The sequence below is a fragment of the Lactuca serriola genome, chromosome 5, assembly GCF_051521515.1.
Source record: "Lactuca serriola cultivar US96UC23 chromosome 5, Lser_US96UC23_V15, whole genome shotgun sequence".
Classification (NCBI taxonomy): Eukaryota; Viridiplantae; Streptophyta; class Magnoliopsida; order Asterales; family Asteraceae; genus Lactuca; species Lactuca serriola.
This window is the reverse complement of record NC_136412.1, coordinates 347312448-347323789: the sequence shown is the minus strand read 5'-3', so window position 1 is coordinate 347323789 and position 11342 is coordinate 347312448. Positions and strand designations below refer to the sequence as shown.

Here is an 11342-nt window from a genome sequence, read left to right as displayed (position 1 = left end):
TTTTAGTCACTTAATGTAGTCCATATACTTTAGCATATCCCATCATGTATTCGACCATGTAGTCGGCTCATATTTCTCTTGTGTGTTATTGAATGAAAGTATTGTTCATGGGAAAGACATCCAGTTAACATTTCCTTGTATCAGTGAATGTGAAAGTCTAATTGTATAGAATTTAAAAAATATATATAAAACTTACCATCGATCCATGTCCCAACATTGATATCATTTGTAACATCCCCTCTGGCACGTATCACATATTGTCCGCTTTGGGCTCCCAACACGAAAACTGTCCAGGGGTCACCCATCCATGAATTGCTCTCGCCCGAGCACGCTTAACTGTAGAGTTCTTATGGGATTTGCTGCCCTCGTGACTTTAAAACGCGTTGTGACAGAGAAGGTTTCCACACCCCTTTAAGGAATGTTTCATTCTCCTTCCCAACTGATGTAGGATCAGGTACAACCCACATTCACCCCCTATTATAGGGTTCGACGTCCCCGTCGAACACATCGATCCATGTCCTAGCTCTGATACCATTTGTAACATCCCCTATGGCACGTATCACAATATTTCTGCTTTGGGCTTCCGATGCGAAAACTTCCCATGAGGTCACCCATCCCTGAATTGCTCTCACCCGAGCATACTTAACTGCAAAGTTCTTATACGATCTGTTGCTCTCATGACTTTAAAACACGTTGTGACAGAGAAGGTTTCCACACCCTTTTAAGGAATGTTTTGTTCTCCTTCCCAACCGATGTGGGATCATGTACAACCCACCTATATTAGGTAAACGGTGACATGAATAACTTGAACAATAATGACTTATAAGTTTAAGGGTTAATGAACTAGAAAGGCAATGAACTTTGGTCTTTGTTCACATTAAGGTAATCGTGTTTTTTCCATACACATTTGACCATTGAACTTGTTTGACCTGTTCAAAATAAGGTAATATGACTGGTAATTAGCGGTAACATTACCCTATTATGAACAGGTCAAACAAGTTTACTGGTCAAATGTGTACGAAAAAAACATGGTTATCTAAATATGGACAAAAACCAAAGTTCCAAACCCATTTTGGTAATATTGAGTTCTTTATGTTAAGTGCTAGTAGTCATAAGACCCATTGATGTGAAATTGGGTTGTCTGGTCTTGTCTATGAGGAGATGGTCAGGTCTTGGGCCAACCTAGTTTAGGCCCAACTAGTTACGGGCTAGGTTGTATACGCTTAAAGGGCTAGGTTGTATGTGCTTTAAAGACCTAGCAACACAGCCTAGCCCATGATTAGTTGGGACTGAACTGGGTTAGATCAAGCCTAACCTAATTGTTCATTGACTGTCAGAGCCAGAGCCTGATCCCAGGGCACAGTCCCTGAGACGGTTAGTTCAGTAATTTGTTTTATAATAAAAACTGTATATAATCAATAACATAGTGATAGTTGGTCTATAGTTTTTATACAATGAGAACCAATACCTTCGTTTCGGTTATTTGTTGTGTATTAAATGGTTTAAGAATCATATATCCATATGATTTGATGTAGTTCGGTGACTGATTAAACAATAAACTCTATCCACACTCACGCACTCGAAGTTATTCATGTGCCATGTGTAGTGTGTTACCTGCATTTTGGAAGAAAGCCTGCATGATTCTTTTGGTGTTTTCTTGAAAGGATTACTAGTAAAAATTAAAATATATTTAATTCTTTATCCGTCCATATAATATGTATTTTTGAACCAAAATGTTTTTGGTCTAATGGTATAACAAGTGTTGATAAAAAATGTTCCTTCCACATGGTTGAGCGTTGTGAATTAATGAACATGATTACATGAGTCGTGGTGTATATATATATATATATATATATATATATATATATATATATATATATATATATATATATATATATATATATAGAGAGAGAGAGAGAGAGAGAGAGAGAGAGAGAGAGACGTGTTCGACAAAACTAATTGAAAGTTAATAGTTCGTAGCTAGAAGCCGAAGCTAGTTCTATTAGTAGTTTGTAGCTGGAAAATTTAGTTTTTCTTTATACATGATTGTTTGACAAATATAGTTGAAATTTTTTGAAATGTATAAAATTATCTAAAATAATATTTGTATAAAAGCTAAAATTTACACACAATAATGGAAAATTTATTGTCTAAATATAACTTTTAAAATTTTTAAATATTCCATAATTATTTTAATTTGTTTTTAGGTTGGCTTGTATCGTTTTTATATATATAACTAGTTGTGAGACCATTACATGTGTTAATTTAAAAAAAAATTAAATATAAATGTCAAAATGTTTGAGAACTTTGAATTTATAAGAAAATAAAAAAAATAATGAATTATTATAATTGAAATGGTTTTATCTTTTAAATTTAAACAAATAATTTAAATAAATAAACAAAATAACTAATAAACTTTAGTTTGAGAATTTTGAAATTAAAATGTAAGTTTATTATTGAAATTTATATCAATTTATTACTATATTTAGTATAATTATTATTTTAAAATATTATGTTAAATTTAATACACTAGAAAAACTCATAAAATAATATGTGGAAAAAAAATTCAAAATAACCTGTGACATGTGAAAAAAAATATTTATTTATTAAAATAGATTATAAAGAAACATTGGTCTCCTACATATTGATTCTATCTATGGATTCATCAATAGTACACATAAAAAGAAAGACACTACAATGATCAATCAACCTACATGTCGTTTCACAATGTTCTTTGTCCGTGTTTATGTTTTAAAAGAACATAAAATTAAGCAAACATTAGTTAGCACGGACTTAATTTTTTAAACCTGAATAAATAATATAATAGCATGTAAAAAAGAAAAAAAAAACTAATTAGACATTAAAGAGTGAATGAAGGATAAAAGGAAAAAATAAAAATAAAATATGAAAGAAAAAAAAAACATGGAGAGATAAAATTTTAAGGATATTTTAGGATTAGTTGAGTGGTGGTAGCTACACGTTCTAAAAAATATTATGTATGTTCGATAAAATTAGATAAAAGTTGGTAATCGGTAATTAGTAGCTGGCAGCCGGAAGCAAATAGCTAGTAGTTGAAAGTTTTTTAAATTTATAAAATTAACTAAAATTACATCTATAGAAAACTAAAATTAAAATATAATAATAAAAAAATCGATTATCTATCTATAACTTTTAAATTTTATAAATATTATGTAATTATTTTAATTTGTTGTGAGGTTGGTTTGTAATTTTTTTTATGTATAATTATATAGAAATACTAGTCTTCAAAATATTGATTCTATCTATTGAATTTAAGGATAAGCAAAACCGAACAAAAAAACCGTATAAATCGAAATCGAAACGAAAACCAATGGTATGATTTTTTATTTTATAAAAACCAAAAATTTTCTTTGCGGTGCGGTTTTTGGATTTGTAAAAACCGCAAAAAACTGAACCGCATCGTGGGAGATATATATATATATATATATATATATATATATATATATATATATATATATATATATATATGTTCAAATGTTTCTACTATCTATTGTGTGCATGTAGGATTGATTGTAGACCAATCATTTTAATTATTTAAAGAAAGTAATTAATGCAAATTACATTTTGAAGATATAATGAATATTAATTAAATATTCAACATTTAATATGCATTAATTACTTTATTAAAATAACTAAAATGATTGGTCTATAATCAATTCTACATGGACACAATAGATAGTAAAAACATTTGAACCTAACTCTCTCTCTTTCTCTCTCTCAATATATATATATATATATATATATATATATATATATATATATATATATATATATATATATAGGCTTAGGTTATTCTATTCTAACTAATTATTGTGTGGATATATGAATGATTGTGGGCCAATCATTTTACTTATTTTAAGAAAATGATTAATACATATTATTGAATTAAATATAACTGAAAAATATCATCTAATTTAATTACAAGGGTATTTTAGTTAATTAATATAGATTTAATAAAGGAAAATTTCATATTTTAAGGGATCATATACTCTATTAATTTTAAAAATCCGATTTTACAAATTATAATTCTTTTAATTCGGACATTCTGACAGAATACGTGTAAACAAATTCTTGATCATGACTAAACACTTCTTGTAGAATAACAAATTCTTGAACCATCAATTGAAGTATAAAAACAAAAATTACATTAATTCTTATAGAATACGGGTAACAATTGCTAAGAATTACATTTAATGTTAAAGAATAAAACTAAAAAAAACTTTCAAATCGGGAAAGAAAAACAACAAAATCTAATAAAGACACTAATACATTCTAAAAGAATAATGTTGCTAAGAATCACTTTCAATTTTGTGGTCCGTTCTTTAAGCATCAACTTCTGTGAAAACAAAACCAAATTGTAGTTTAGAATCCAATAATGCATTAGCAAATGAAAAATAAAAAACTAAATTCCTTTGGAAAAATATTCAGACTTGTGAATTGCACCAAAACCAATAACCAATAATTGTAGAACATGCATAAATCAGTGAGAAAATATCCATATTTCATTCCAACAGAATTGGAATTCGTGATTCCATTCCAGTAGAATTGGAATTCAAGATTTAATTGTCGTATGCATTTTGTTGGAATTACCTCATAAGTTTCACTTAACCTGATCATTATGCGAAAAAGAAATAAAAAAATCAAATCCCCAACTTTCAACTTGCATTTAGCAAGTAAAACAAATTGGAATTACCTGAAATGAATATAGCAACAACATAACATTATAGTTCATATTATAATTACTAATTAAGCTAAATTCACAAGAAAAATACTTAAATAACAATAAAGTTGGTATATTGTTTACCTCACAGAAATAGTAGTAGTAGTGAGAAAAGGATCCATGTAGAGTGAAGCTAACAAGGCCATTTTTAAACATGCTGGTGCGATCAAACTCCAACAGTGGTTTGCCTTCACAACACTGGATAAGAATAAGGATAGTTGATAATTATTCAAAAGTGTTAGTTTTTTGAGGTGATCATCATTCATGGATTGTTAATGGAAACAAGAAAGGGTGGGTTTTTAAAGAAAATAAACCAACGAACATGTGCAATCCAATTGCCTATTGAATATACAACTCCACGTATCATCATCTTTGCCAAAAGTGGGTTTTCTTTTAAAGCTTCTTCGTATGCACTCTAGTTGTGTTATGGTGCATATCTCAATATTTCAAATATGGTTCATCCTTGTGTGTGTCACATCAAGATTAACCTTAAGTCCTTAATTGAACTAGAAAGAACAAAACATTCAAACTCAAAATTATGTTTGAATAAAACCTAATTCGACAAGTTAATAGTAGATAAAAGAACTCACATACCAGTAATCATAATCGATGGTGAGCTATTTGGCAATACCGAAAGTTCCAGCAACAAGAACAATGGTGGCGTTACTGGTTCTATCGATCAATTTATCGATATTTTCACCTTCGACTACCTGATTTCCATCACAGGAAGAGCTCGCAGTCGAAAACCCACCTTCAAAACACAATCTTCCTTCACTACCACCGAACCCACCAATCAATTGAACGTCTTTTCCACCATCAACCTCCCTCACAATTTCAATCACCAGGATACCAACTTGATGATCCGTAAAGTCATTACTCTGTATGGGAATCATGTCTTGCTCCTTGGAAACTGCCCAAACGATACTGGCGTCGGCGCCGTGCTTGGTTTTGGGGAAGAATTTAGGTGTTTGTGAAGTGGATACGAAGGATTTGATGGGTTTGTAGAGGGGGGGGGGGGGGGGGGGAAGGTCGTACTAATGGAAGCAGAAACCATTAGTTTTGCCGTCGTGGGGAAGCAAAGTGATATGTGTAGATTTTCACCGGAAAATCAATCGACCTGCTTTCTCCGATTCAATCTGGATTGGGATAGTTGTGTTTTATAGAACTGTAGATTCATGGGTGATGCAGTGTTGTGCAGAGGAAATGCCGATAGAAGAACGACAATGGAGGAATCGGTAGGAGGCATGAACGATGCCTCCGATTGAGTTTTGTTTAGGGCTTCCAATTCATATATATATATATATATATATATATATATATATATATATATATATATATATATATATATATATATATAACGATTAAAGGTTGATATTTTCATTTTGAATTTAAGAGTTTTCCATAAAAAAAATGGGATGAAAATTAAGGATATTGTTTAATAAATATAAAAATTACTATTCTACTCTTATCTATTAAATAAATTTAAAATTAATTAAATTTGAAATGATTGGTCCATAATGATTTTTACATCCACACAATACTTAGGGGCTGTTTGTTTTTCGGAAAAAACCTCTTCAAACCTCTTATTGCTGCGCGGCGCAGCACACGTGCAACACTTTTTCATCTCGCATCTGTTTATTTTTTAGAAGTCTTCAAATTAAAAAACCTTTGCGCGTGTTCTTCTTGACGCAAAACAAGTGTTGATTATATATTGCTGAAATCTTATTTCATTTTTTTTGCCTCTTCCTACCTCTTCTCATTTTTTTCTTGCTAAAATATTGATTATATATTGCTGAAATCTTATTTCATTTTTTGTTTATTCTTGTTGATTTTTTTTTTAAAAATTGAATAATAATAATTTCTTGATGAAACATCATTATTTTATTTTAAAATATCATTATTTTTTGCTGAAATATCATAAATTATTGCCGAAATGTCATACATTATTAAATTTTCGGTAATAAAAAATTATTTTCGGATTATAAAATCAGTTTATTTTAATTTTTTAATATCTACAGCAACATGCAGATGTTAAAAAAACAAACACGCTTCTTATTACAGTATGCAGTTGTTTGGTCCACCTCTTCTACTGCAGAGGGTTGCAGAAGTAGTCCACAGACTTTATGAATTTTTGCTTCAGAAAAACAAACAGTACCTTAGTTAGAATAGTTGAACCTACTTCTCTCTCTCTCTCTCTCTCTCTCTCTCTCTCTATATATATATATATATATATATATATATATATATATATATATATAGGTTCATGCGAAAATGCAAATAATTTGCGAAAACACGAAAACAAGAAAAACATATGATATTGTGTCACCTCAACATTATATTTTGAAAAATAATCCATCCAAACTTTGAAATACATGATGATAATCGATAATAGATGCGAAATTGTTTCATATTAGCAAAATATGATTTTTAACATTTTTATTATGAAAACATGAATTTAAAAATGATTAAGGATGTGAAAAAAATATAATTATCAAAACCGTCTTTAAATCTATATTACCAAAACACCATCCAATATAAACTTACTATCTTTAATTTATTGCTAATAAATTTATTTTTTTATAGTACATGTGTTTGATTTTGAATAAATAAAATCTGTTTTCTCGTTTTTGCAAAATATTTATATTTTCGCATGAACCTACTTCCATATATATATATATATATATATATATATATATATATATATATATATATATATATATATATATATATATGGTTGAGTTCATGTGAGACGTGGGGACAAAATCTGAACCATTGGTCTATAATAATCTATGGGTAGAATTAACTCAAATTAAAACAATAGAGACGGTGGCAATTTTGCAATTTGATCAGACTTCAGGATTAGAGAAAGGACACGGAGGGGTAGTTTTGACAATACACCTTTTATCCGTCAAAATAATCCACCGTCATTCAATATCTCTTCATGTTACATCTTGCTTCCTCCAAAAAACCCTCTTCACAGAAGAACTCAAATTTAATCTCGATTCAAATTTGTGCATTTAAAACCCTAGAAACTGATTCATAAATCTTTGATCTCTTTCTAAATTCAACAATTTGTTTTTGATTTTAATATGGTTTGCACTTCACCATGATAAACACATTGAAACAATCAGGGAAATGCCTCATTCTCCAGAAGCATTTATATTCGTGATACTCATAGAAAAACAAGTTAGTCATTTGTTGAATTTGGTTGTCCGTGATTGAAAGGAAATAGAAGCGTCTTTCCTCTATAAAAAAGGGTTTGAGAGGCAAACTACAACTTAAGCATTTGCTTGGTGGCCTACCATTGTAGTTGAGTTTTTGCTCTAGCCATGAAGGCTTTATGAATTATGAGTTAACGTTTTATTAAACTGTAACTAATTTGTTTTATTTCTTTAAGTTTAAAAGTTTTTTGATTTTAATTGTATTAAAAACTGCACCACGTTTTTTTTGGAAATTAAGTTTTGTACATGAAAAAAATCGCATCTTTCAAAGGTAAAACGGCATCCATAATTTTTGCGGTTAATAACCCAAACCGTACCAAAATAACCGAGAACGGCAAAAAAATAATAATAATGCAAAACCAAACTGAAAAAAACTGCACTAATCGGTTTTACATATATAAAAACCACTTCTATTGGTTTGTGGTTCGGTTTTGTCCAAAACCACACCGAACCGCACCGTGCTATTGATACATCAACATTACCCGCATCCAAAAAAAAAAAAAAAAAAAAACACTACAATTATCGGTAAACCAATATGTGGTTTTACAATGTGTTTATGTTTAAAAAAACAAAAAATAAAGCCAACATGTGGATGATACTAGCATATGTTTTTTTTCTTAAAAACCTAAATATATAAAATAATAACACGTAAAAAAGAAAAACAAACTAATCAAATATCAAAGATTGAAATAAAAGCTAAAAAGAAACAAACAAAAAACAAAACGTGAAAGGGAAGAAACAAGATAACATGGAGAGATAATATTTTAATTAAGGATGTTTTAGTCATTTTGTTAATATATAGGAGTTTTTCGGTAAAATATAGAGGAGTTTTTCAGTAAACGTTACTTGAGTAGATTTTAGATTGAGAAATTTATGTTTAAAACAAAAGCTTTAAGTCAAATTTTAACTCATCTAAGATAACAAATTAATCTTCAGTTATTCAACAAACTATTGTCGAACAAACCCAAATTAGACGTTTTTAACTCATCTAAGATAACAAATTAATCTTCAATTATTCAACAAACTATTATCTTTTACCATACTATATACATTAGTAAATTTGTTGCACTCAATTTTATACAAACATGTTGTATTGTTGATAAAGTAATGAATTTATATCATATTAATTTTGCAATTAGCCTCTTCGAAAATGCTAAATACTTTTGTTAGAGGTACATTCATTGGTTTATTTAGGTTAGCCTATGTAACATCCTAACTTTAAGACTATCCTAACTTTAAGACTAGAGTCTTAAATTAATTAAGTAATTAAATAAAATATGATTTACATAATTAAATCATTAAAGAATGATCATATTGTTATTTGATATGAAGATTAGAAAGAAAAAAAAAAGTTTAAATAATAACATTTTAAAGTTAAGGGACCAAAAGTGTCGACTTGGTAAAATGTTTTACCAAATGGTTAACTCATTTAATGGGAAATAGACTTACTAAATCTATGTAATGGATACGGAAGGACCTATTATGTAAAACCTTAAGCTAAAATAGAAAATAGTGGGATTTGGGTAATTTTGGTCAAAAGGTGCAAACTTAAGTGACTAAATATGTCAAATCGAGATTATAGGATGCAACCCCTCCCCACTTCAACCATTTCACGATGGAGAGAGTTTGGGGCCAAGAACATGACGATTTTGGAGAGGATTTCATGCTAGAGTGAAGATCTATCAAGAGATTCAAGTTACAATAAGGATTGAGATCATGTAAGCTAGAATCTCTTCTCCTCTAGCTCTCAAAATCGAGTTCATGGTTTTGGGTTGAACCAAAATGTCGAATTTGGCTTCAATAAATGATTAGAGCTTGGTTTTCTAACCTCCCTTGAGTGGTTTCTATGGTTCTAATCTCAATTCAATCATCGTATTGATGGATTTGATGATCTGGGTAAAAAGCTCCATGAACCTTAGAAATCCACATTTGGTGAAACGTCTCATTTTCACGACCAAAAATTTTAATTTTATTTAAAGTAAGACTTCCGAATTATAAACCATTTTAAGAAAACCATCTATTCCCAATTACATTTATTAAAAATCAGAGTATTATAATGAATGTGAAATCCTCAATGTTGTTAATGAGTGTATACACACCCGCATTCGCCTTCCCACAGTCACCGATGATACCTGAAACAATAAACAACTGGGTAAGCATAAATCTTAGTGATTTTCCCCCAAAATATCCCATACAATAAACATACAAGCATGTATAACGGCCCACAATCTCCCGTTGGAATGCCCATGACCAATCAGTCCTTGGACTGGAATGCTAACATGCAACAGGTCCAATCAGCCATTGGGCTAGAATACCCGAGGTTTCTTAGCCCGCCGCCTCAACCCAACCGTTCTTCCCGAGCCTCCATGCCTATCACTTACAGTCGGCCCACATCGGGTGTCTTGGCCTACAACACAAAGCAAGACCGCCTCAACGCACTACTACTATATGTCGACATATAAACAATCGAGGATCAAGCAAGCACATACTACAGGAAAACAACAATCATACAACTCAGTACCACCTACTAGTCCTTTCAATTCACACTGTCCCGCTACCAGCTAACCTCCATGAATTGTTTAACTATAAGTAACCAGTGGTGAGATAGTCACCCAAACAAATGATCTTACTCTAGAGCCACAACCAAACAAGGAACAATAAAGAAAGCCTAGATCAAGAGTTCTCAGGCTATCCTACATGACCACATACAATCCCTAGGGCACTCCATTAGATGATAACCATCAAGTACATATAGATATACAGATATACATATCTACAGATCACTACTGCATAGCAATATCCTATCTACCAGAATACAGATCTAACAGATCACTACAACATAGCATCATACTAAATAACATAAGACAGATCTAACAGGTCACTACAACATAACATCATACTACCTCCGTCCCAAATTGGTAGTCCACTTTTGACTTTTGAAGTCTTTTTCCTTCAATTTTGACTTTAAATATTTTTGTTTTTTATAGATAATACTTGATGCAAAATATATGAATGGATTGTATTTTAATTTTTTTTTTCATTGTTATAAGTTTTATCAAGTAATATATAACACAAATATAAATATTTAAGATCAAAGTTGAAGAAAAAAGACTTCAAAAATCAAAAGTGGACTATCAATTTGGGACGGAGGGAGCACTAAATACCAACAATCCAAGGAATGCATAACTGTATATACTCAGAGGTGAGATAGACACATGGACAAGTGATCATACTCTAAAATCACAACTAATAAGGAACAAGTAAAAAAGCCTAGATCAATAGTCCTCATTCTATCCTATATGAATATATACAGTCCCTATGGCATCCCTATATTAAAGATAACCAAAACTAGTAGGTCGACG

The 11342-nt window shown here is 30.3% G+C and overlaps 1 pseudogene; it reads right to left on the bottom strand.

The window, feature by feature from the left end:
• Positions 1 to 4705: 4705 nt before the first annotated feature.
• Positions 4706 to 5652, bottom strand: LOC145051094 (uncharacterized; annotated as a pseudogene).
• Positions 5653 to 11342: the final 5690 nt, after the last annotated feature.